Here is a 27428-nt window from a genome sequence, read left to right as displayed (position 1 = left end):
GCCCATCTGGAGCAGAGTTTGGGGCTCACAGTGGCCATTTGAGGGCATTAGGGCAGAATGTGGGCACACTGTGTCTATAGGACCCGGGTTTGGGCCCATCGTGTGTATTTGGGGCAGAGTCTGGAGTCTCTAAGGGCGCACGGACCTCCGGGCGGCGACAGCTGGCGCCCTGCCCAGGGAATACCCGGTGCCAGGGAGCAGTAATTATAGCCGCTGACTGCAGCGCCGCGAGGAGCTGAGGCGCTCCGGCGCAGCCTCCTATTAATAGGGCGTGCGGTGCGGGCAGCGCCCCTCCCTGCCACAGACGGGGGCTTCACGGGGTACCGACCGGAGACCTGGACGAGCGCTGGGTACAGGTGGGCACCTCTTCCTCCCTGCCTGTCTGTGCGTCTGTCCTCATCTGCCAGCCCGTGTGTCTGTGCACGTCTCACTGTCTGTGCGCCTGTTCACATATGCCTGTGCGTCTGTCCACATCTGTCTGTCTGTCTGCCGCTGCCTGTACGTCTGACCACATCTGCCTGTCTGTGCGTCTGTCCGCCCTGTCTGGGCGTCTGCCCACATCTGCCGGTCTGTCCGCCCCTGCCTGTCTGTGCGTCTGTTCACATCTGTCTCACTGTCTGTCTGTCCCTGTCTCTCTGTGTGTCTGCTCGCCCCTGCCTGCTGGTGAGTCTGTCCGCCCTGTCTATCCATGTCTAGGTCTACCTGCCCGTGTGTCTCCTCGCCCTACCTGTGTCTGTCTGTCCGTCATCCCTGCTTGTGAGTCTGTCCACACCTGCCGGTCTGTGTCTGGCTGCCCCGTTATCTTCCATGTGTCTACGACTTTCTGTCTGTGCGCCTGTCTGCCCTGTCTGTTGCTACCTGCCTGTGCGCCCGCCCGTCCTGTCTGTGTCCGCCCCCCACCCACTGTGTCTGTCTTCTTCTCCCTGCCTGTGCGTGTCCGTCGTGTGTGACGGGGGTGGGCTGCCATTGCACCCATGCATGCACCATATGCCTAGTCTCCACTCCCCCCCCACCCACCGTAACTTATTATCATAGATGTAGTTGTTGTTATTAATGTTATTTTAAAAATGTGGCGTCTTTGTGAATTTGAAGCCGTCCCCTCTGAGGAGACCCCAGGCCGGTCGCCGCAGCAGTCAAGACCCCAGTGACTGGGGCGGTCACACTCCGCCAGGAACCAGTGAGATGATGATTCTTATAGCGCCTTGTGGACGGCAGAGGAGATGAGTTGTGGCGGCGCTCGCCATTGAGGCTGAGATGTTAAACAAAGATAAAAGGACATTAGTCACATCATTCTGACGCTAAATAGCTAAAGCGCGACTCGCACACCTGTCACCCATCACCATGACGCTCATTCTATCTGTGTCAGAAGGATGAGAGACTGAGGCTGCCCTGCTGAGGGTAGATCCACTGTCCAGCAGGATGCACACACACCTTGGCCACAGGCACATTCATCTGATGGACTGTAGTGTGCCCTTCTTACGAGTCATGTGTGTGACATTTGTGGTCAAGCATGTATTATTAGGCAGGCCAGAGATTGTGCTTTCCTGTGGTGTGACTGTGTGTTCGAGATGAGTGAGCAGCGTCCTTTGAACCTGCAGCAGGTGTGTTATTAATGTTGGCATCACCTGTTTCAGGGTCGCTACAATCTTGTTCGTCTGTATGGCAACCCTCGTCCAGCAGGCTTGGAAGGCATTTTGTGTCTGTGTGTGTAGGAGCTGTAGATCGTGGTTGAGAGCGAGTTAGAGGGCTGGCTTGTTTTTGTAGAGCAGTCTTGTTGTGTAATAGACAAATAGACGCAAAGTTGTACACAGTGGCATGTTGTTATTTTGGTTTGCATCTGTTTAGGGTAGAAGGTTTATAGGTTAGGGGGGTGGCGGGGCATGTGGGCCGTGTTTTAAGGCTCTACATTGTGCAAAGGATGATAGAGGCCCCTGCATGAGTGTTGCTGCGTTGGGATGTTTGTGGTAGGTGTTGCGAGGGTAGAAACATTGGGAGTAAAGTTGGTTTAGGATGAGGGTTATTTGTGTACTCATGATGGTGGGAGTGGGATTTGTTTCTATTTTGTGACAGAATGTAGTGTGAATTTGTGTGTGTGTGTGTGTGAGAGAGGTTTCAATGTGCTGGTATGTGTCTTATGTTTTGCTTTCATGAAGTATGTGAGAGGTTTCAATGTGCTGGTAGGTGTCTTATGTTTTGCTCTTATGAAGTATGTGAGAGGTTTCAATGTGCTGGTATGTGTCTTATGTTTTGCTTTCATGAAGTATGTGAGAGGTTTCAATGTGCTGGTATGTGTCTTATGTATTGCTTTTATGAAGTATGTGAGAGGTTTCAATGTGCTGGTATGTGTCTTATGTTTTGCTTTCATGAAGTATGTGAGAGGTTTCAATGTGCTGGTATGTGTCTTATGTTTTGCTTTCATGAAGAATGTGAGAGGTTTCAATGTGCTGGTATGTGTCTTATGTTTTGCTCTTATGAAGTATGTGAGAGGTTTCAATGTGCTGGTATGTGTCTTATGTTTTGCTTTCATGAAGTATGTGAGAGGTTTCAATGTGCTGGTAGGTGTCTTATGTTTTGCTCTTATGAAGTATGTGAGAGGTTTCAATGTACTGGTATGTGTCTTATGTTTTGCTTTCATGAAGTATGTGAGAGGTTTCAATGTGCTGGTATGTGTCTTATGTATTGCTTTTATGAAGTATGTGAGAGGTTTCAATGTGCTGGTATGTGTCTTATGTTTTGCTTTCATGAAGTATGTGAGAGGTTTCAATGTGCTGGTATGTGTCTTATGTTTTGCTTTCATGAAGAATGTGAGAGGTTTCAATGTGCTGGTATGTCTCTTATGTTTTGCTCTTATGAAGTATGTGAGAGGTTTCAATGTGCTGGTATGTGTCTTATGTTTTGCTTTCATGAAGTATGTGAGAGGTTTCAATGTGCTGGTATGTGTCTTATGTTTTGCTTTCATGAAGTATGTGAGAGGTTTCAATGTGCTGGTATGTGTCTTATGTTTTGCTTTCATGAAGTATGTGAGAGGTTTCAATGTGCTGGTATGTGTCTTATGTTTTGCTCTTATGAAGTATGTGAGAGGTTTCAATGTGCTGGTATGTGTCTTATGTATTGCTTTTATGAAGTATGTGAGAGGTTTCAATGTGCTGGTATGTGTCTTATGTTTTGCTTTCATGAAGTATGTGAGAGGTTTCAATGTGCTGGTATGTGTCTTATGTTTTGCTTTCATGAAGAATGTGAGAGGTTTCAATGTGCTGGTATGTGTCTTATGTTTTGCTCTTATGAAGTATGTGAGAGGTTTCAATGTGCTGGTATGTGTCTTATGTTTTGCTTTCATGAAGTATGTGAGAGGTTTCAATGTGCTGGTATGTGTCTTATGTTTTGCTTTCATGAAGTATGTGAGAGGTTTCAATGTGCTGGTATGTGTCTTATGTTTTGCTTTCATGAAGTATGTGAGAGGTTTCAATGTGCTGGTATGTGTCTTATGTTTTGCTCTTATGAAGTATGTGAGAGGCTTCAATGTACTGGTATGTGTCTTATGTTTTGCTCTTATGAAGTATGTGAGAGGTTTCAATGTACTGGTATGTGTCTTATGTTTTGCTCTTATGAAGTATGTGAGGGGTTTCAATGTGCTGGTATGTGTCTTATGTTTTGCTTTCATGAAGTATGTGAGAGGTTTCAATGTGCTGGTATGTGTCTTATGTTTTGCTTTCATGAAGTATGTGAGAGGTTTCAATGTGCTGGTATGTGTCTTATGTTTTGCTTTTATGAAGTATGTGAGAGGTTTCAATGTGCTGGTATGTGTCTTATGTTTTGCTCTTATGAAGTATGTGAGAGGTTTCAATGTGCTGGTATGTGTCTTATGTTTTGCTTTCATGAAGTATGTGAGAGGTTTCAATGTGCTGGTATGTGTCTTATGTTTTGCTCTTATGAAGTATGTGAGAGGTTTCAATGTGCTGGTATGTGTCTTATGTTTTGCTTTCATGAAGTATGTGAGGGGTTTCAATGTGCTGGTATGTGTCTTATGTTTTGCTTTCATGAAGTATGTGAGAGGTTTCAATGTGCTGGTATGTGTCTTATGTTTTGCTTTCATGAAGTATGTGAGAGGTTTCAATGTGCTGGTATGTGTCTTATGTTTTGCTTTCATGAAGTATGTGAGAGGTTTCAATGTGCTGGTATGTGTCTTATGTTTTGCTTTCATGAAGTATGTGAGAGATTTCGCCAGGGGGCTACCAGTGACTGTTTGTACTTGCCAGCGCCTACGGAGGGACAACAAATCCCAGGAGCCGGCGGGGCGCACTACCGACCAGCGGCCACACCCCCCATCAAGCGAGGGCTTTATCAACTGCTCGCGCCTCCCGCTTCGCGGGAGACGCATCGCCAGGGGGCTACCAGTGACTGTTTGTACTTGCCAGCGCCTACGGAGGGACAACAAATCCCAGGAGCCGGCAGGGCGCACTACCGACCAGCGGCCACACCCCCCATCGAGCGAGGGCTTTATCAACTGCTCGCGCCTCCCGCTTCGCGGGAGACGCATCGCCAGGGGGCTACCAGTGACTGTTTGTACTTGCCAGCGCCTACGGAGGGACAACAAATCCCAGGAGCCGGCGGGGCGCACTACCGACCAGCGGCCACACCTACAGTAAGGGTACTTATTGGAGACGAGAATCCCGCCACGCGGGACGCGCGCGGGCGGCCGCCGGGCTAAGCCCGGGACAAGGGCGGGACCGTCTGTGGCCGTCCGGGGCCGGAGGAGGCTGGGCTGGGCCCCCTCCCTAACGTCAAGGATCCGTGTCGAGTGTGCTATTTACCAACGTCCTGCCCATTCTACTATAAGGTACTGTGCTGCCATTGAGGGGCCCTTGCTTTGGTGCTAATCAGGGGACATTGTACAATCTGCGTATCATAGTGTACTTGAGCGAGTCTTCAGGCGAGGGCTACGATGGGCAAAAGGAAAATATCCGATGTGAATGGGGGAGTGGCCAGTTCAACTGGCAATGTGACTAAAAGGAATAAGGCCAGAAAGCTTAACAAAAAATCTACGCCTGTTACTACACTAGACCGAATTGACTCGCTAGTAGATGATTGTACTACCATCTTAGATTCTGACATTACTCCTACAATTCCACCCTCGTTGCTTTCATCTAATCACCGCCCAAGTCCTGTCATCATCCCGCAAATGTTTAGTAAAAAATTTCCAGTACGGGACATTTCGCAGAGTAACAGTGACAATTCTAAACAAACCACCAAAGATGCAAGCTCCTGTGTTCCACTTCCTAATTCAGTACCCCTTGATCCTATTGTCATTGTTTGCTCAAATCGTTTTGAGCCACTAGCCGACATCGATAATGACTATGTTGAGCCTATTACCAGTACTGCTAGTTCTGATGTACCTGCAATATTTAACTCGTGTCCAGCTCGGGGCTCCGAATCTGGGTTACAGACAGAAGGGGATAGGTTGCGCCAAGAACCACTAGGAAGTATTATAACAGCTACAGGCTCAATTACAGAAACCATTATGTCCCTGAAGCTTGAGATTAGCGATTTAAAAGCATTAGTCATGGAATTATTGCTTATAGTCAAAAAACTCCCTAGCCAATTATTACAACCACCATCAACCTTACCTACTATTGCGCATAACCTAAAGACAAAAACATCTTCCCTCCAAACATCTAACCCCAGTCTATCTACATTGCCCCAGACGACATCTCTACCGATACAGGATAGATTAAACCATCCACCACCCACTAGAGCTCGGCCCAACCACTCTAATACTATCATGAAATCTCAGTTAACTGCAAATTCCTATGCTGCTATTAGCCAGCCTTATTCTGTCCAAAGACAACCAGCTTACGCCCCGTCTCTTCCACCCCTTGCAGTGCAAAGGCCGAGAGCCAGCTCACAACCTACTGTTTATATGGTGGGTGTTCCCATGACTGTCGGTCATGAGAACGAAGAATCTTTAAAAAATAAGATCATACACTGGATTCGTCATGTCAGAGGATGCCGATCCCTCATAAGAGATGATCTGTTGGGGGTCCGCAGACTCAGACTTGACAATAATCACACAGATGCAATAGAGTTGACCCTAGCTAACCACCATCTAGCTGATGGCCTTATAGCACTAGAATATAGATCTTCCTCCCCTGACTCGTCTTCTATCCAATTTAGACGCTTCCTTACAGCAAGTCAAGACCACACGGGGAGGTGGGGTGGATTGTTAAATCATGGCTCTGAGGGTGTATCTAATTTGGAACTAAACGATTGACTTATCCCGGCAATAAATACTCTATCAACTTCTGGTGGAGTACCTCAAGTAATCTCGGCTGCCAATTGTAGGATGTCTACCCAAATACTTCCTCCTATTTTCAGTGGGGCCAAGGGGGAAGGTGGGACACAATCCTTAGTTCCAACTTCATCCACTCTGGACCTTGACCCCACTCCACCTTTAGCTCCACCAATGAATTATAAAATCATCTCATGGAATATTGCCGGCCTGAAAGCTAAACTCACTTTGCCGGATTGGAATAATTTTATTTCCACTTTTGACATCTGCATATTCCAAGAGACTTGGAGCCTAACATCTCTGTATAAACCTGGCTATACCTGTTATTGTGTTCCTGCCCGATCCATCGGCCGTGGCCGCCCCTCTGGAGGCCTCATAATATGGATAAATATCGCCCTTCCCTGTAGAGTCCGTGAAGTACAAAGCTCATCACCGGACATGATGCATATAACTTTGAGTGGTCTGAAAGGGGGGCTCTCTATTGAGCTTTTCAACATATATGTTAGAGGCACCCAAGGAGGATCTGAATCACCAATTGTCACCCTCCTGGAAGAACAGCTTTCCTCTTGTCCATCCAGCTCACTCATTCTGGTTGCAGGGGACCTGAACTGCACCTACGAGCCCCTTGCCTCTGAAGACATCTTAGAGGTTGATGAGGAAGATGCAGATGGGGGATACCTTCTTTGTCTGTTCCCCCAGTGAAGAGATGGACACCGGTGATAATCCAGTTAAATGCTCTGGCTTTGGAATTTGGCCTGAGAGCTGCCAATGGTCGACTCCCCTCCGACCTCCATGCAGCCTACACCTTTAATAGAGTCTCTAGTCCATCTCGAATCGATTACATTTTAATCGATCGTAGACTGTGGCGCCATGCGGTGGACTTGGTCATAGCTCCAACTACTGACAGTGACCATAACCCACTTTGCTTAACGCTAAAGAATCTGTGGCCACCAGACCAAGCAACTTCCGATCCTTGTCCTCTATTGTCCACCAAAGATATTATTCCATCAAATTGCAAAAGGTTCCTGAAATGGCCTAAAATCGCCTTAGATGAACAAAAAATTCATTCTATAAAAGAAATACTGTTATCTAAAACCGTTGAACTTAGGGAAGCTTATGAGGAATCTGACCAGAGCTCAAGGGCCACATCTATTCATGTCGCCACTACCGAGCTGATTGGAGCACTCTTTATATCCTCTTCTACGATCAGAACCAATAAATATAAATCACCTGGCTCTTGGTTTAACTCTGAGTGCAGGTCAAGTAAGAAGGAGCTTATATCCGCTATTAAAATTAAGGATTGTTCCCTTATCAAATATGCCAGGTCTGCTTATAGGAAGGCTGTCATCACAGCAAAGTCTGCTTGGGAGGAATCTCACTGGCAGGCTTTAAAAACTGCTAGCTTAGCCAGGGATGGAGTCACTTTCTGGAACCTGTGCAGATACTCAAGAGGCTCTGACCCTGATGTAATTTCTAACCACATCACAAACCATGAATGGTTTGCTCACTTTTCGAGCCTCTACTCGGGCACAGATAATGAAACCTTGAGTACATTTTCTCAAATTGCTCCAACAGATCCCATCCTGACCAACTATGACCTGTTCACAGAGGTAGAAGTTGTGACCGCCATCAATAGATTAGTTCCAGCTAAAGCTCCAGGTCCTGACGGCCTGCCTGGTGATTTGTTCCGCTCCGATCCTAAATCATGGGCTGTCTATTTTACCATCTTACTCAATGCCATCCTCAAGGGGTCACCCATCCCTGAATCATGGAAAGGAGCGGAAGTAGTACCAATATATAAGAAGGGCTCCAGGGAGGATCCTGCCAACTACCGACCAATAAGTCTTATCGACGTTGGTCAGAAAGTCGTTGGCAGGGTTCTGTTGGAACGTATATTATCATGGGCTACTGACCATAGTGTTCTTTCACACTTCCAGGCTGGATTCAGACCAAGCATGAGCACGATCGACCAGGTCTTCAGGCTGCTCTTGCTACATTGGAAGGTTGTTTCGATTGGTAGGGGCAGCCTTCATTTGGCCTTTATAGATCTGAGATCTGCTTTTGACCTGGTCCCCCGTGCCCGTCTTTGGTCTGTCCTCCAAGAAATGGGTCTGCCGTCCCCTCTTCTGGACCTTTTGGTCCGTCTTCACGAGGGTAACTTTGCAAGGGTGCGGTGGGGAACTCAGGCACAGAAAACTGATAAGATTCCAGTTAAAAGAGGTGTCCGCCAGGGCTGCGTATTGGCGCCCACCCTCTTCTCCCTGTTTGTGAATGGAGTGGTGAAATTCTTACAAGATGTTCCAGCTGACGCCCCCGCCCTGGCGGGTGAAAAAGTTCCCACCCTTCTTTTTGCGGACGACACCCTCTTGATTTCGAAGACACCAAGAGGCCTACAGAAGCTCTTAGACAGGTTTCATTTGTTCTGTTCAATGAGAGGTTTAGCTATTAACACATCAAAAACCAAGCTCCTCTCCTTCAAATCACATAAATCACCCAGCGTATCTATTGTGTCTGACGGAACCCCCCTAGAATATGTCAAATTATTTGACTATCTAGGAATTAGAGTTTCCGACACTTTAAGCTGGAGACCCCATATTACCAAGATGTTACTAAATTTCAAACGAGCCACGGGAGTGATTGCCAAAGAACATCGATCCTCTAGGAGCAAGCCAATCGCACCCGCATTAGAGATCTATCAGGCCAAAGCAGTTGGTTCGGCCCTATATGGTGCCGAACTATGGGGTTTTGACAATCTTGAAGATATCACCTTGTCCGAGAACAAATTTATGAGAGACCTACTCTCAATGCCCAGGGGAACCCCTCTGAAACCGCTTTTCAGTGATCTGGGTAGGCGTTCGATCAAAGATATTGCTAGGTTGCGTCCTTTGTTATTCTGGGCTCGTCTTTGGCGCACCCCGGAGCTAGAAAAATATTCTGAGGGCCTGAGAGAAATTATGAACACCCCAGGCTCCCATAAAATAAGCTGGCTCCGTAACATAAAAAAATCCTTAAAGCAACTAGATCTAAACGATGCCTGGGAACATGGTGTCCCCGTGAGTAAGGTGGACCTTAAAAGAGCATATTGGGCCAGGATTGATAATGAGGACCTTAGCAACCCCAATGTTGGCAGGCTGACTGAAGCTTTTTACATTCACAAGCAGTCTATTTGCTTCGAGCCTTATCTCGAGTTTGTACAAAAACCAAGGGATAGATCTTTGTATCTCCAGTTCAGACTAGAGATTCTTCCAACCCGAGAGTTTACTAGTAAATGGAAGCCTCCCCACCAGACACCTGATACTTGTCTGATTTGTGCGGAGAAGGTCGAAAGCATTGCCCATATTATGTTTGAATGCCCAGCGTACAGTAATCCAAGAAGGAAATGGCTAGGCCCTGCCTGTCGCCTCCTGGGCATTACAAACTATCGTGTTGCTTTACGCATTCTACAATCTGATACAAGATTGATGCTAGTTTGTGCCGTGGCCGAATTTCTGGGCTGGTCCTGGATCATCAGAAGCAAATTCACTAGCCCTAGTAGATGATTTCTGTCTATAGCACTTTCATCCCCTTTTTTAACTTTTTTAATCGATTTTAACATTTTTTTTTTTTTTAATGAATTTATATAACTAGTCATTAAGCTACCAAGATTGAGAGCATTCTCATAAATATTGTGACTTCTTGTAAATATTGCTCCCTTGATGAATTGTTTGTTTGTTTTTATATGTCTGTATGTACACGCTTTTATGATAATTCTTTTATCGAAATAAAGCTTTTTGACTTGACTTGAGAGGTTTCAATGTACTGGTATGTGTCTTATGTTTTGCTTTCATGAAGTATGTGAGAGGTTTCAATGTGCTGGTATGTGTCTTATGTTTTGCTCTTATGAAGTATGTGAGAGGTTTCAATATGCTGGTATGTGTCTTATGTTTTGCTTTCATGAAGTATGTGAGAGGTTTCAATGTGCTGGTATGTCTCTTATGTTTTGCTCTTATGAAGTATGTGAGAGGTTTCAATGTGCTGGTATGTGTCTTATGTTTTGCTTTCATGAAGTATGTGAGAGGTTTCAATGTGCTGGTATGTGTCTTATGTTTTGCTCTTATGAAGTATGTGAGAGGTTTCAATGTGCTGGTATGTGTCTGATGTTTTGCTTTCATGAAGTATGTGAGAGGTTTCAATGTGCTGGTATGTGTCTTATGTTTTGCTTTTATGAAGTATGTGAGAGATTTCAATGTGCTGGTATGTGTCTTATGTTTTGCTTTCATGAAGTATGTGAGAGGTTTCAATGTGCTGGTATGTGTCTTATGTTTTGCTCTTATGAAGTATGTGAGAGGTTTCAATGTGCTGGTATGTGTCTTATGTTTTGCTTTTATGAAGTATGTGAGAGGTTTCAATGTGCTGGTATGTGTCTTATGTTTTGCTTTCATGAAGTATGTGAGAGGTTTCAATGTGCTGGTATGTGTCTTATGTTTTGCTTTCATGAAGTATGTGAGAGGTTTCAATGTGCTGGTATGTGTCTTATGTTTTGCTCTTATGAAGTATGTGAGAGGTTTCAATGTGCTGGTATGTGTCTTATGTTTTGCTCTTATGAAGTATGTGAGAGGTTTCAATGTGCTGGTATGTGTCTTATGTTTTGCTCTTATGAAGTATGTGAGAGGTTTCAATGTGCTGGTATGTGTCTTATGTTTTGCTTTAATGAAGTATGTGAGAGGTTTCAATGTGCTGGTATGTGTCTTATGTTTTGCTCTTATGAAGTATGTGAGAGGTTTCAATGTGATGGTATGTGTCTTATGTTTTGCTCTTATGAAGTATGTGAGAGGTTTCAATGTGCTGGTATGTGTCTTATGTTTTGCTTTCATGAAGTATGCGAGAGGTTTCAATGTGCTGGTATGTGTCTTATGTTTTGCTTTCATGAAGTATGCGAGAGGTTTCAATGTGCTGGTATGTGTCTTATGTTTTGCTCTTATGAAGTATGTGAGAGGTTTCAATGTGCTGGTATGTGTCTTATGTTTTGCTCTTATGAAGTATGTGAGAGATTTCAATGTGCTGGTATGTGTCTTATGTTTTGCTTTCATGAAGTATGTGAGAGGTTTCAATGTGCTGGTATGTGTCTTATGTTTTGCTTTCATGAAGTATGTGAGAGGTTTCAATGTGCTGGTATGTGTCTTATGTTTTGCTCTTATGAAGTATGTGAGAGATTTCAATGTGCTGGTATGTGTCTTATGTTTTGCTCTTATGAAGTATGTGAGAGGTTTCAATGTGCTGGTATGTGTCCTATGTTTTGCTTTCATGAAGTATGTGAGAGGTTTCAATGTGCTGGTATGTGTCTTATGTTTTGCTCTTATGAAGTATGTGAGAGGTTTCAATGTGCTGGTATGTGTCTTATGTTTTGCTCTTATGAAGTATGTGAGAGGTTTCAATGTGCTGGTATGTGTCTTATGTTTTGCTCTTATGAAGTATGTGAGAGGTTTCAATGTGCTGGTATGTGTCTTATGTTTTGCTTTCATGAAGTATGTGAGAGGTTTCAATGTGCTGGTATGTGGCTTATGTTTTGCTTTCATGAAGTATGTGAGAGGTTTCAATGTGTTGGTATGTGTCTTATGTTTTGCTCTTATGAAGTATGTGAGAGGTTTCAATGTGCTGGTATGTGTCTTATGTTTTGCTCCTATGAAGTATGTGAGAGGTTTCAATGAGCTGGTATGTGTCTTATGTTTTGCTTTTATGAAGTATGTGAGAGGTTTCAATGTGCTGGTATGTGTCTTATGTTTTGCTCTTATGAAGTATGTGAGAGGTTTCAATGTGCTGGTATGTGTCTTATGTTTTGCTTTCATGAAGTATGTGAGAGATTTCAATGTGCTGGTATGTGTCTTATGTTTTGCTTTCATGAAGTATGTGAGAGGTTTCAATGTGCTGGTATGTGTCTTATGTTTTGCTTTCATGAAGTATGTGAGAGGTTTCAATGTGCTGGTATGTGTCTTATGTTTTGCTTTCATGAAGTATGTGAGAGGTTTCAATGTGCTGGTATGTGTCTTATGTTTTGCTCTTATGAAGTATGTGAGTGGTTTCAATGTGCTGGTATGTGTCTTATGTTTTGCTTTTATGAAGTATGTGAGAGGTTTCAATGTGCTGGTATGTGTCTTATGTTTTGCTTTCATGAAGTATGTGAGAGGTTTCAATGTGCTGGTATGTGTCTTATGTTTTGCTTTCATGAAGTATGTGAGAGGTTTCAATGTGCTGGTATGTGTCTTATGTTTTGCTCTTATGAAGTATGTGAGAGGTTTCAATGTGCTGGTATGTGTCTTATGTTTTGCTCTTATGAAGTATGTGAGAGGTTTCAATGTGCTGGTATGTGTCTTATGTTTTGCTCTTATGAAGTATGTGAGAGGTTTCAATGTGCTGGTATGTGTCTTATGTTTTGTTTTCATGAAGTATGTGAGAGGTTTCAATGTGCTGGTATGTGTCTTATGTTTTGCTCTTATGAAGTATGTGAGAGGTTTCAATGTGCTGGTATGTGTCTTATGTTTTGCTCTTATGAAGTATGTGAGAGGTTTCAATGTGCTGGTATGTGTCTTATGTTTTGCTTTTATGAAGTATGTGAGAGGTTTCAATGTGCTGGTATGTGTCTTATGTTTTGCTTTTATGAAGTATGTGAGAGGTTTCAATGTGCTGGTATGTGTCTTATGTTTTGCTTTCATGAAGTATGTGAGAGGTTTCAATGTGCTGGTATGTGTCTTATGTTTTGCTTTCATGAAGTATGTGAGAGGTTTCAATGTGCTGGTATGTGTCTTATGTTTTGCTTTCATGAAGTATGTGAGAGGTTTCAATGTGCTGGTATGTGTCTTATGTTTTGCTCTTATGAAGTATGTGAGAGGTTTCAATGTGCTGGTATGTGTCTTATGTTTTGCTTTCATGAAGTATGTGAGAGGTTTCAATGTGCTGGTATGTGTCTTATGTTTTGCTCTTATGAAGTATGTGAGAGGTTTCAATGTGCTGGTATGTGTCTTATGTTTTGCTCTTATGAAGTATGTGAGAGGTTTCAATGTGCTGGTATGTGTCTTATGTTTTGCTTTCATGAAGTATGCGAGAGGTTTCAATGTGCTGGTATGTGTCTTATGTTTTGCTTTCATGAAGTATGCGAGAGGTTTCAATGTGCTGGTATGTGTCTTATGTTTTGCTTTCATGAAGTATGCGAGAGGTTTCAATGTGCTGGTATGTGTCTTATGTTTTGCTCTTATGAAGTATGTGAGAGATTTCAATGTGCTGGTATGTGTCTTATGTTTTGCTTTCATGAAGTATGTGAGAGGTTTCAATGTGCTGGTATGTGTCTTATGTTTTGCTTTCATGAAGTATGTGAGAGGTTTCAATGTGCTGGTATGTGTCTTATGTTTTGCTCTTATGAAGTATGTGAGAGATTTCAATGTGCTGGTATGTGTCTTATGTTTTGCTCTTATGAAGTATGTGAGAGGTTTCAATGTGCTGGTATGTGTCCTATGTTTTGCTTTCATGAAGTATGTGAGAGGTTTCAATGTGCTGGTATGTGTCTTATGTTTTGCTCTTATGAAGTATGTGAGAGGTTTCAATGTGCTGGTATGTGTCTTATGTTTTGCTCTTATGAAGTATGTGAGAGGTTTCAATGTGCTGGTATGTGTCTTATGTTTTGCTTTCATGAAGTATGTGAGAGGTTTCAATGTGCTGGTATGTGGCTTATGTTTTGCTTTCATGAAGTATGTGAGAGGTTTCAATGTGTTGGTATGTGTCTTATGTTTTGCTCTTATGAAGTATGTGAGAGGTTTCAATGTGCTGGTATGTGTCTTATGTTTTGCTCCTATGAAGTATGTGAGAGGTTTCAATGAGCTGGTATGTGTCTTATGTTTTGCTTTTATGAAGTATGTGAGAGGTTTCAATGTGCTGGTATGTGTCTTATGTTTTGCTCTTATGAAGTATGTGAGAGGTTTCAATGTGCTGGTATGTGTCTTATGTTTTGCTTTCATGAAGTATGTGAGAGGTTTCAATGTGCTGGTATGTGTCTTATGTTTTGCTCTTATGAAGTATGTGAGAGGTTTCAATGTACTGGTATGTGTCTTATGTTTTGCTTTCATGAGGTATGTGAGAGGTTTCAATGTGCTGGTATGTGTCAAATGTTTTGCTCTTATGAAGTATGTGAGAGGTTTCAATGTGCTGGTATGTGTCTTATGTTTTGCTTTCATGAAGTATGTGAGAGGTTTCAATGTGCTGGTATGTGTCTTATGTTTTGCTCTTATGAAGTATGTGAGAGGTTTCAATGTGCTGGTATGTGTCTTATGTTTTGCTTTCATGAAGTATGTGAGAGGTTTCAATGTGCTGGTATGTGTCTTATGTTTTGCTCTTATGAAGTATGTGAGAGGTTTCAATGTGCTGGTATGTGTCTTATGTTTTGCTTTCATGAAGTATGTGAGAGGTTTCAATGTGCTGGTATGTGTCTTATGTTTTGCTCTTATGAAGTATGTGAGAGGTTTCAATGTGCTGGTATGTGTCTTATGTTTTGCTTTTATGAAGTATGTGAGAGGTTTCAATGTGCTGGTATGTGTCTTATGTTTTGCTTTCATGAAGTATGTGAGAGGTTTCAATGTGCTGGTATATGTCTTATGTTTTGCTCTTATGAAGTATGTGAGAGGTTTCAATGTGCTGGTATGTGTCTTATGTTTTGCTCTTATGAAGTATGTGAGAGATTTCAATGTGCTGGTATGTGTCTTATGTTTTGCTTTCATGAAGTATGTGAGAGGTTTTAATGTGCTGGTATGTGTCTTATGTTTTGCTTTCATGAAGTATGTGAGAGGTTTCAATGTGCTGGTATGTGTCTTATGTTTTGCTCTTATGAAGTATGTGAGAGATTTCAATGTGCTGGTATGTGTCTTATGTTTTGCTCTTATGAAGTATGTGAGATGTTTCAATGTGCTGGTATGTGTCCTATGTTTTGCTTTCATGAAGTATGTGAGAGGTTTCAATGTGCTGGTATGTGTCTTATGTTTTGCTCTTATGAAGTATGTGAGAGGTTTCAATGTGCTGGTATGTGTCTTATGTTTTGCTCTTATGAAGTATGTGAGAGGTTTCAATGTGCTGGTATGTGTCTTATGTTTTGCTCTTATGAAGTATGTGAGAGGTTTCAATGTGCTGGTATGTGTCTTCTGTTTTGCTTTCATGAAGTATGTGAGAGGTTTCAATGTGCTGGTATGTGGCTTATGTTTTGCTTTCATGAAGTATGTGAGAGATTTCAATGTGCTGGTATGTGTCTTATGTTTTGCTCTTATGAAGTATGTGAGAGGTTTCAATGTGCTGGTATGTGTCCTATGTTTTGCTTTCATGAAGAATGTGAGAGGTTTCAATGTGCTGGTATGTGTCTTATGTTTTGCTCTTATGAAGTATGTGAGAGGTTTCAATGTGCTGGTATGTGTCTTATGTTTTGCTCTTATGAAGTATGTGGGAGATGTCAATGTGCTGGTATGTGTCTTATGTTTTGCTTTCATGAAGTATGTGAGAGGTTTCAATGTGCTGGTATGTGTCTTATGTTTTGCTTTCATGAAGTATGTGAGAGGTTTCAATGTGCTGGTATGTGTCCTATGTTTTGCTCTTATGAAGTATGTGAGAGGTTTCAATGTGCTGGTATGTGTCTTATGTTTTGCTCTTATGAAGTATGTGAGAGGTTTCAATGTGCTGGTATGTGTCCTATGTTTTGCTTTCATGAAGTATGTGAGAGGTTTCAATGTGCTGGTATGTGTCTTATGTTTTGCTCTTATGAAGTATGTGAGAGGTTTCAATGTGCTGGTATGTGTCTTATGTTTTGCTCTTATGAAGTATGTGAGAGGTTTCAATGTGCTGGTATGTGGCTTATGTTTTGCTTTCATGAAGTATGTGAGAGGTTTCAATGTGCTGGTATGTGGCTTATGTTTTTCTTTCATGAAGTATGTGAGAGGTTTCAATGTGCTGGTATGTGTCTTATGTTTTGCTTTCATGAAGTATGTGAGAGGTTTCAATGTGCTGGTATGTGTCTTATGTTTTGCTTTCATGAAGTATGTGAGAGGTTTCAATGTGCTGGTATGTGTCTTATGTTTTGCTCTTATGAAGTATGTGAGAGGTTTCAATGTGCTGGTATGTGTCTTATGTTTTGCTTTCATGAAGTATGCGAGAGGTTTCAATGTGCTGGTATGTGTCTTATGTTTTGCTCTTATGAAGTATGTGAGAGGTTTCAATGTGCTGGTATGTGTCTTATGTTTTGCTTTCATGAAGTATGTGAGAGGTTTCAATGTGCTGGTAAGTGTCTTATGTTTTGCTCTTATGAAGTATGTGAGAGGTTTCAATGTGCTGGTATGTGTCTTATGTTTTGCTTTCATGAAGTATGTGAGAGGTTTCAATGTGCTGGTATGTGTCTTATGTTTTGCTCTCATGAAGTATGTGAGAGGTTTCAATGTGCTGGTATGTGTCTTATGTTTTGCTTTCATGAAGTATGTGAGAGGTTTCAATGTGCTGGTATGTGTCTTATGTTTTGCTCTTATGAAGTATGTGAGAGGTTTCAATGTGCTGGTATGTGTCTTATGTTTTGCTTTTATGAAGTATGTGAGAGGTTTCAATGTGCTGGTATGTGTCTTATGTTTTGCTCTTATGAAGTATGTGAGAGGTTTCAATGTGCTGGTATGTGTCTTATGTTTTGCTTTTATGAAGTATGTGAGAGGTTTCAATGTGCTGGTATGTGTCTTTTGTTTTGCTCTTATGAAGTATGTGAGAGATTTCAATGTGCTGGTATGTGTCTTATGTTTTGCTCTTATGAAGTATGTGAGAGGTTTCAATGTGCTGGTATGTGTCCTATGTTTTGCTTTCATGAAGTATGTGAGAGGTTTCAATGTGCTGGTATGTGTCTTATGTTTTGCTCTTATGAAGTATGTGAGAGGTTTCAATGTGCTGGTATGTGTCTTATGTTTTGCTCTTATGAAGTATGTGAGAGGTTTCAATGTGCTGGTATGTGTCTTATGTTTTGCTCTTATGACGTATGTGAGAGGTTTCAATGTGCTGGTATGTGTCTTATGTTTTGCTTTCATGAAGTATGTGAGAGGTTTCAATGTGCTAGTATGTGGCTTATGTTTTGCTTTCATGAAGTATGTGAGAGATTTCAATATTTTGGTATGTGTCTTATGTTTTGCTCTTATGAAGTATGTGAGAGGTTTCAATGTGCTGGTATGTGTCCTATGTTTTGCTTTCATGAAGTATGTGAGAGGTTTCAATGTGCTGGTGTCTGTCTTATGTTTTGCTCTTATGAAGTATGTGAGAGGTTTCAATGTGCTGGTATGTGTCTTATGTTTTGCTCTTATGAAGTATGTGAGATGTTTCAATGTGCTGGTATGTGTCTTATGTTTTGCTCTTGTGAAGTATGTGAGAGGTTTCAATGTGCTGGTATGTGTCTTATGTTTTGCTTTCATGAAGTATGTGAGAGGTTTCAATGTGCTGGTATGTGTCTTATGTTTTGCTTTCATGAAGTATGTGAGAGGTTTCAATGTGCTGGTATGTGTCTTATGTTTTGCTTTCATGAAGTATGTGAGAGGTTTCAATGTGCTGGTATGTGTCTTATGTTTTGCTTTCATGAAGAATGTGAGAGGTTTCAATGTGCTGGTATGTGTCTTATGTTTTGCTCTTATGAAGTATGTGAGAGGTTTCAATGTGCTGGTATGTGTCTTATGTTTTGCTCTTATGAAGTATGTGAGAGATGTCAATGTGCTGGTATGTGTCTTATGTTTTGCTTTCATGAAGTATGTGAGAGGTTTCAATGTGCTGGTATGTGGCTTATGTTTTGCTTTCATGAAGTATGTGAGAGGTTTCAATGTGCTGGTATGTGGCTTATGTTTTTCTTTCATGAAGTATGTGAGAGGTTTCAATGTGCTGGTATGTGTCTTATGTTTTGCTTTCATGAAGTATGTGAGAGGTTTCAATGTGCTGGTATGTGTCTTATGTTTTGCTTTCATGAAGTATGTGAGAGGTTTCAATGTGCTGGTTTGTGTCTTATGTTTTGCTCTTATGAAGTATGTGAGAGGTTTCAATGTGCTGGTATGTGTCTTATGTTTTGCTTTCATGAAGTATGCGAGAGGTTTCAATGTGCTGGTATGTGTCTTATGTTTTGCTCTTATGAAGTATGTGAGAGGTTTCAATGTGCTGGTATGTGTCTTATGTTTTGCTTTCATGAAGTATGTGAGAGGTTTCAATGTGCTGGTAAGTGTCTTATGTTTTGCTCTTATGAAGTATGTGAGAGGTTTCAATGTGCTGGTATGTGTCTTATGTTTTGCTTTCATGAAGTATGTGAGAGGTTTCAATGTGCTGGTATGTGTCTTATGTTTTGCTCTTATGAAGTATGTGAGAGGTTTCAATGTGCTGGTATGTGTCTTATGTTTTGCTTTCATGAAGTATGTGAGAGGTTTCAATGTGCTGGTATGTGTCTTATGTTTTGCTCTTATGAAGTATGTGAGAGGTTTCAATGTGCTGGTATGTGTCTTATGTTTTGCTTTTATGAAGTATGTGAGAGGTTTCAATGTGCTGGTATGTGTCTTATGTTTTGCTTTCATGAAGTATGTGCGAGGTTTCAATGTGCTGGTATGTGTCTTATGTTTTGCTCTTATGAAGTATGTGAGAGGTTTCAATGTGCTGGTATGTGTCTTATGTTTTGCTTTTATGAAGTATGTGAGAGGTTTCAATGTGCTGGTATGTGTCTTTTGTTTTGCTCTTATGAAGTATGTGAGAGGTTTCAATGTGCTGGTATGTGTCTTATGTTTTGCTCTTATGAAGTATGTGAGAGGTTTCAATGTGCTGGTATGTGTCTTATGTTTTGCTCTTATGAAGTATGTGAGAGGTTTCAATGTGCTGGTATGTGTCTTATGTTTTGCTCTTATGACGTATGTGAGAGGTTTCAATGTGCTGGTATGTGTCTTATGTTTTGCTTTCATGAAGTATGTGAGAGGTTTCAATGTGCTAGTATGTGGCTTATGTTTTGCTTTCATGAAGTATGTGAGAGATTTCATTATTTTGGTATGTGTCTTATGTTTTGCTCTTATGAAGTATGTGAGAGGTTTCAATGTGCTGGTATGTGTCCTATGTTTTGCTTTCATGAAGTATGTGAGAGGTTTCAATGTGCTGGTATCTGTCTTATGTTTTGCTCTTATGAAGTATGTGAGAGGTTTCAATGTGCTGGTATGTGTCCTATGTTTTGCTCTTATGAAGTATGTGAGAGGTTTCAATGTGCTGGTATGTGTCTTATGTTTTGCTCTTATGAAGTATGTGAGAGGTTTCAATGTGCTGGTATGTGTCTTATGTTTTGCTTTCATGAAGTATGTGAGAGGTTTTAATGTGCTGGTATGTGTCTTATGTTTTGCTTTCATGAAGTATGTGAGAGGTTTCAATGTGCTGGTATGTGTCTTATGTTTTGCTTTCATGAAGTATGTGAGAGGTTTCAATGTGCTGGTATGTGTCTTATGTTTTGCTTTCATGAAGAATGTGAGAGGTTTCAATGTGCTGGTATGTGTCTTATGTTTTGCTCTTATGAAGTATGTGAGAGGTTTCAATGTGCTGGTATGTGTCTTATGTTTTGCTCTTATGAAGTATGTGAGAGATGTCAATGTGCTGGTATGTGTCTTATGTTTTGCTTTCATGAAGTATGTGAGAGGTTTCAATGTGCTGGTATGTGTCTTATGTTTTGCTTTCATGAAGTATGTGAGAGGTTTCAATGTGCTGGAATGTGTCCTATGTTTTGCTCTTATGAAGTATGTGAGAGATTTCAATGTGCTGGTATGTGTCTTATGTTTTGCTCTTATGAAGTATGTGAGAGGTTTCAATGTGCTGGTATGTGTCCTATGTTTTGCTTTCATGAAGTATGTGAGAGGTTTCAATGTGCTGGTATGTGTCTTATGTTTTGCTCTTATGAAGTATGTGAGAGGTTTCAATGTGCTGGTATGTGTCTTATGTTTTGCTCTTATGAAGTATGTGAGAGGTTTCAATGTGCTGGTATGTGGCTTATGTTTTGCTTTCATGAAGTATGTGAGAGGTTTTAATGTGCTGGTATGTGTCTTATGTTTTGCTCTTATGAAGTATGTGAGAGGTTTCAATGTGCTGGTATGTGTCTTATGTTTTGCTCCTATTAAGTATGTGAGAGGTTTCAATGTGCTGGTATGTGTCTTATGTTTTGCTTTTATGAAGTATGTGAGAGGTTTCAATGTGCTGGTATGTGTCTTATATTTTGAAGTATGTGAGAGGTTTCAATGTGCTGGTATGTGTCTTATGTTTTGCTCTTATGAAGTATGTGAGAGGTTTCAATGTGCTGGTATGTGTCTTATGTTTTGCTTTCATGAAGTATGCGAGAGGTTTCAATGTTCTGGTATGTGTCTTATGTTTTGCTCTTATGAAGTATGTGAGAGGTTTCAATGTGCTGGTATGTGTCTTATGTTTTGCTTTCATGAAGTATGTGAGAGGTTTCAATGTGCTGGTATGTGTCTCATGTTTTTCTCTTATGAAGTATGTGAGAGGTTTCAATGTGCTGGTATGTGTCTTATGTTTTGCTTTCATGAAGTATGTGAGAGGTTTCAATGTGCTTGTATGTGTCTTATGTTTTGCTCTTATGAAGTATGTGAGAGGTTTCAATGTGCTGGTATGTGTCTTATGTTTTGCTTTCATGAAGTATGTGAGAGGTTTCAGTGTGCTGGTATGTGCCTTATGTTTTGCTCTTATGAAGTATGTGAGAGGTTTCAATGTGCTGGTATGTGTCTTATGTTTTGCTTTTATGAAGTATGTGAGAGGTTTCAATGTGCTGGTATGTGGCTTATGTTTTGCTTTCATGAAGTATGTGAGAGGTTTCAATGTGCTGGTATGTGTCTTATGTTTTGCTCTTATGAAGTATGTGAGAGGTTTCAATGTGCTGGTATGTGTCTTATGTTTTGCTTTTATGAAGTATGTGAGAGGTTTCAATGTGCTGGTATGTGTCTTATGTTTTGCTTTTATGAAGTAAGTGAGAGGTTTCAATGTGCTGGTATGTGTCTTATGTTTTGCTTTTATGAAGTATGTGAGAGGTTTCAATGTGCTGGTATGTGTCTTATGTTTTGCTTTCATGAAGTATGTGAGAGGTTTCAATGTGCTGGTATGTGTCTTATGTTTTGCTCTTATGAAGTATGTGAGAGGTTTCAATGTGCTGGTATGTGTCTTATGTTTTGCTTTCATGAAGTATGTGAGAGGTTTCAATGTGCTGGTATGTGTCTTATGTTTTGCTCTTATGAAGTATGTGAGAGGTTTCAATGTGCTGGTATGTGTCTTATGTTTTGCTTTCATGAAGTATGTGAGAGGTTTCAATGTGCTGGTATGTGTCTTATGTTTTGCTCTTATGAAGTATGTGAGAGGTTTCAATGTGCTGGTATGTGTCTTATGTTTTGCTTTCATGAAGTATGTGAGAGGTTTCAATGTGCTGGTATGTGTCTTATGTTTTGCTCTTATGAAGTATGTGAGAGGTTTCAATGTGCTGGTATGTGTCTTATGTTTTGCTTTTATGAAGTATGTGAGAGGTTTCAATGTGCTGGTATGTGTCTTATGTTTTGCTTTCATGAAGTATGTGAGAGGTTTCAATGTGCTGGTATATGTCTTATGTTTTGCTCTTATGAAGTATGTGAGAGGTTTCAATGTGCTGGTATGTGTCTTATGTTTTGCTCTTATGAAGTATGTGAGAGATTTCAATGTGCTGGTATGTGTCTTATGTTTTGCTTTCATGAAGTATGTGAGAGGTTTTAATGTGCTGGTATGTGTCTTATGTTTTGCTTTCATGAAGTATGTGAGAGGTTTCAATGTGCTGGTATGTGTCTTATGTTTTGCTCTTATGAAGTATGTGAGAGATTTCAATGTGCTGGTATGTGTCTTATTTTTTGCTCTTATGAAGTATGTGAGATGTTTCAATGTGCTGGTATGTGTCCTATGTTTTGCTTTCATGAAGTATGTGAGAGGTTTCAATGTGCTGGTATGTGTCTTATGTTTTGCTCTTATGAAGTATGTGAGAGGTTTCAATGTGCTGGTATGTGTCTTATGTTTTGCTCTTATGAAGTATGTGAGAGGTTTCAATGTGCTGGTATGTGTCTTATGTTTTGCTCTTATGAAGTATGTGAGAGGTTTCAATGTGCTGGTATGTGTCTTATGTTTTGCTTTCATGAAGTATGTGAGAGGTTTCAATGTGCTGGTATGTGGCTTATGTTTTGCTTTCATGAAGTATGTGAGAGATTTCAATGTGCTGGTATGTGTCTTATGTTTTGCTCTTATGAAGTATGTGAGAGGTTTCAATGTGCTGGTATGTGTCCTATGTTTTGCTTTCATGAAGAATGTGAGAGGTTTCAATGTGCTGGTATGTGTCTTATGTTTTGCTCTTATGAAGTATGTGAGAGGTTTCAATGTGCTGGTATGTGTCTTATGTTTTGCTCTTATGAAGTATGTGAGAGATGTCAATGTGCTGGTATGTGTCTTATGTTTTGCTTTCATGAAGTATGTGAGAGGTTTCAATGTGCTGGTATGTGTCTTATGTTTTGCTTTCATGAAGTATGTGAGAGGTTTCAATGTGCTGGTATGTGTCCTATGTTTTGCTCTTATGAAGTATGTGAGAGGTTTCAATGTGCTGGTATGTGTCTTATGTTTTGCTCTTATGAAGTATGTGAGAGGTTTCAATGTGCTGGTATGTGTCCTATGTTTTGCTTTCATGAAGTATGTGAGAGGTTTCAATGTGCTGGTATGTGTCTTATGTTTTGCTCTTATGAAGTATGTGAGAGGTTTCAATGTGCTGGTATGTGTCTTATGTTTTGCTCTTATGAAGTATGTGAGAGGTTTCAATGTGCTGGTATGTGGCTTATGTTTTGCTTTCATGAAGTATGTGAGAGGTTTCAATGTGCTGGTATGTGGCTTATGTTTTTCTTTCATGAAGTATGTGAGAGGTTTCAATGTGCTGGTATGTGTCTTATGTTTTGCTTTCATGAAGTATGTGAGAGGTTTCAATGTGCTGGTATGTGTCTTATGTTTTGCTTTCATGAAGTATGTGAGAGGTTTCAATGTGCTGGTATGTGTCTTATGTTTTGCTCTTATGAAGTATGTGAGAGGTTTCAATGTGCTGGTATGTGTCTTATGTTTTGCTTTCATGAAGTATGCGAGAGGTTTCAATGTGCTGGTATGTGTCTTATGTTTTGCTCTTATGAAGTATGTGAGAGGTTTCAATGTGCTGGTATGTGTCTTATGTTTTGCTTTCATGAAGTATGTGAGAGGTTTCAATGTGCTGGTAAGTGTCTTATGTTTTGCTCTTATGAAGTATGTGAGAGGTTTCAATGTGCTGGTATGTGTCTTATGTTTTGCTTTCATGAAGTATGTGAGAGGTTTCAATGTGCTGGTATGTGTCTTATGTTTTGCTCTTATGAAGTATGTGAGAGGTTTCAATGTGCTTGTATGTGTCTTATGTTTTGCTTTCATGAAGTATGTGAGAGGTTTCAATGTGCTGGTATGTGTCTTATGTTTTGCTCTTATGAAGTATGTGAGAGGTTTCAATGTGCTGGTATGTGTCTTATGTTTTGCTTTTATGAAGTATGTGAGAGGTTTCAATGTGCTGGTATGTGTCTTATGTTTTGCTTTCATGAAGTATGTGCGAGGTTTCAATGTGCTGGTATGTGTCTTATGTTTTGCTCTTATGAAGTATGTGAGAGGTTTCAATGTGCTGGTATGTGTCTTATGTTTTGCTTTTATGAAGTATGTGAGAGGTTTCAATGTGCTGGTATGTGTCTTTTGTTTTGCTCTTATGAAGTATGTGAGAGATTTCAATGTGCTGGTATGTGTCTTATGTTTTGCTCTTATGAAGTATGTGAGAGGTTTCAATGTGCTGGTATGTGTCCTATGTTTTGCTTTCATGAAGTATGTGAGAGGTTTCAATGTGCTGGTATGTGTCTTATGTTTTGCTCTTCTGAAGTATGTGAGAGGTTTCAATGTGCTGGTATGTGTCTTATGTTTTGCTCTTATGAAGTATGTGAGAGGTTTCAATGTGCTGGTATGTGTCTTATGTTTTGCTCTTATGACGTATGTGAGAGGTTTCAATGTGCTGGTATGTGTCTTATGTTTTGCTTTCATGAAGTATGTGAGAGGATTCAATGTGCTGGTATGTGGCTTATGTTTTGCTTTCATGAAGTATGTGAGAGATTTCAATATTTTGGTATGTGTCTTATGTTTTGCTCTTATGAAGTATGTGAGAGGTTTCAATGTGCTGGTATGTGTCCTATGTTTTGCTTTCATGAAGTATGTGAGAGGTTTCAATGTGCTGGTATCTGTCTTATGTTTTGCTCTTATGAAGTATGTGAGAGGTTTCAATGTGCTGGTATGTGTCTTATGTTTTGCTCTTATGAAGTATGTGAGAGGTTTCAATGTGCTGGTATGTGTCTTATGTTTTGCTCTTATGAAGTATGTGAGAGGTTTCAATGTGCTGGTATGTGTCTTATGTTTTGCTTTCATGAAGTATGTGAGAGGTTTCAATGTGCTGGTATGTGTCTTATGTTTTGCTTTCATGAAGTATGTGAGAGGTTTCAATGTGCTGGTATGTGTCTTATGTTTTGCTTTCATGAAGTATGTGAGAGGTTTCAATGTGCTGGTATGTGTCTTATGTTTTGCTTTCATGAAGAATGTGAGAGGTTTCAATGTGCTGGTATGTGTCTTATGTTTTGCTCTTATGAAGTATGTGAGAGGTTTCAATGTGCTGGTATGTGTCTTATGTTTTGCTCTTATGAAGTATGTGAGAGATGTCAATGTGCTGGTATGTGTCTTATGTTTTGCTTTCATGAAGTATGTGAGAGGTTTCAATGTGCTGGTATGTGTCTTATGTTTTGCTTTCATGAAGTATGTGAGAGGTTTCAATGTGCTGGAATGTGTCCTATGTTTTGCTCTTATGAAGTATGTGAGAGATTTCAATGTGCTGGTATGTGTCTTATGTTTTGCTCTTATGAAGTATGTGAGAGGTTTCAATGTGCTGGTATGTGTCCTATGTTTTGCTTTCATGAAGTATGTGAGAGGTTTCAATGTGCTGGTATGTGTCTTATGTTTTGCTCTTATGAAGTATGTGAGAGGTTTCAATGTGCTGGTATGTGTCTTATGTTTTGCTCCTATGAAGTATGTGAGAGGTTTCAATGTGCTGGTATGTGTCTTATGTTTTGCTTTTATGAAGTATGTGAGAGGTTTCAATGTGCTGGTATGTGTCTTATGTTTTGCTTTCATGAAGTATGTGAGAGGTTTCAATGTGCTGGTATGTGTCTTATGTTTTGCTCTTATGAAGTATGTGAGAGGTTTCAATGTGCTGGTATGTGTCTTATGTTTTGCTCTTATGAAGTATGTGAGAGGTTTCAATGTGCTGGTATGTGTCTTATGTTTTGCTCTTATGAAGTATGTGAGAGGTTTCAATGTGCTGGTATGTGTCTTATGTTTTGCTTTTATGAAGTATGTGAGAGGTTTCAATGTGCTGGTATGTGTCTTATGTTTTGCTTTTATGAAGTAAGTGAGAGGTTTCAATGTGCTGGTATGTGTCTTATGTTTTGCTTTTATGAAGTATGTGAGAGGTTTCAATGTGCTGGTATGTGTCTTATGTTTTGCTTTCATGAAGTATGTGAGAGGTTTCAATGTGCTGGTATGTGTCTTATGTTTTGCTCTTATGAAGTATGTGAGAGGTTTCAATGTGCTGGTATGTGTCTTATGTTTTGCTTTCATGAAGTATGTGAGAGGTTTCAATGTGCTGGTATGTGTCTTATGTTTTGCTCTTATGAAGTATGTGAGAGGTTTCAATGTGCTGGTATGTGTCTTATGTTTTGCTTTCATGAAGTATGTGAGAGGTTTCAATGTGCTGGTATGTGTCTTATGTTTTGCTCTTATGAAGTATGTGAGAGGTTTCAATGTGCTGGTATGTGTCTTATGTTTTGCTTTCATGAAGTATGTGAGAGGTTTCAATGTGCTGGTGTGTGTCTTATGTTTTGCTCTTATGAAGTATGTGAGAGGTTTCAATGTGCTGGTATGTGTCTTATGTTTTGCTTTCATGAAGTATGTGAGAGGTTTCAATGTGCTGGTATATGTCTTATGTTTTGCTCTTATGAAGTATGTGAGAGGTTTCAATGTGCTGGTATGTGTCTTATGTTTTGCTCTTATGAAGTATGTGAGAGATTTCAATGTGCTGGTATGTGTCTTATGTTTTGCTTTCATGAAGTATGTGAGAGGTTTTAATGTGCTGGTATGTGTCTTATGTTTTGCTTTCATGAAGTATGTGAGAGGTTTCAATGTGCTGGTATGTGTCTTATGTTTTGCTCTTATGAAGTATGTGAGAGATTTCAATGTGCTGGTATGTGTCTTATTTTTTGCTCTTATGAAGTATGTGAGATGTGTTAATGTGCTGGTATGTGTCCTATGTTTTGCTTTCATGAAGTATGTGAGAGGTTTCAATGTGCTGGTATGTGTCTTATGTTTTGCTCTTATGAAGTATGTGAGAGGTTTCAATGTGCTGGTATGTGTCTTATGTTTTGCTCTTATGAAGTATGTGAGAGGTTTCAATGTGCTGGTATGTGTCTTATGTTTTGCTCTTATGAAGTATGTGAGAGGTTTCAATGTGCTGGTATGTGTCTTATGTTTTGCGTTCATGAAGTATGTGAGAGGTTTCAATGTGCTGGTATGTGGCTTATGTTTTGCTTTCATGAAGTATGTGAGAGATTTCAATGTGCTGGTATGTGTCTTATGTTTTGCTCTTATGAAGTATGTGAGAGGTTTCAATGTGCTGGTATGTGTCCTATGTTTTGCTTTCATGAAGAATGTGAGAGGTTTCAATGTGCTGGTATGTGTCTTATGTTTTGCTCTTATGAAGTATGTGAGAGGTTTCAATGTGCTGGTATGTGTCTTATGTTTTGCTCTTATGAAGTATGTGAGAGATGTCAATGTGCTGGTATGTGTCTTATGTTTTGCTTTCATGAAGTATGTGAGAGGTTTCAATGTGCTGGTATGTGTCTTATGTTTTGCTTTCATGAAGTATGTGAGAGGTTTCAATGTGCTGGTATGTGTCCTATGTTTTGCTCTTATGAAGTATGTGAGAGGTTTCAATGTGCTGGTATGTGTCTTATGT

The 27428-nt window shown here is 40.5% G+C and overlaps 1 protein-coding gene across 1 annotated transcript in view; it reads left to right on the top strand.

The window, feature by feature from the left end:
- Positions 1–300: 300 nt before the first annotated feature.
- The window catches only part of LOC146808697 (von Willebrand factor A domain-containing protein 7-like), a 459434-nt gene continuing 432306 nt past the window's right edge, over positions 301–27428 (top strand). The window contains exon 1 of the mRNA XM_085615510.1: positions 301–356. The gene's annotated coding sequence lies outside the window, so the exon portion shown is untranslated. The remainder of the gene's footprint in view (positions 357–27428) is intronic.

Source organism: Triturus cristatus, chromosome 7 (genome assembly GCF_964204655.1).
Source record: "Triturus cristatus chromosome 7, aTriCri1.1, whole genome shotgun sequence".
NCBI lineage: Eukaryota > Metazoa > Chordata > Amphibia > Caudata > Salamandridae > Triturus > Triturus cristatus.
Note: the sequence above shows the minus strand (reverse complement) of the source record. Positions and strands in the feature narration are given on the sequence as shown.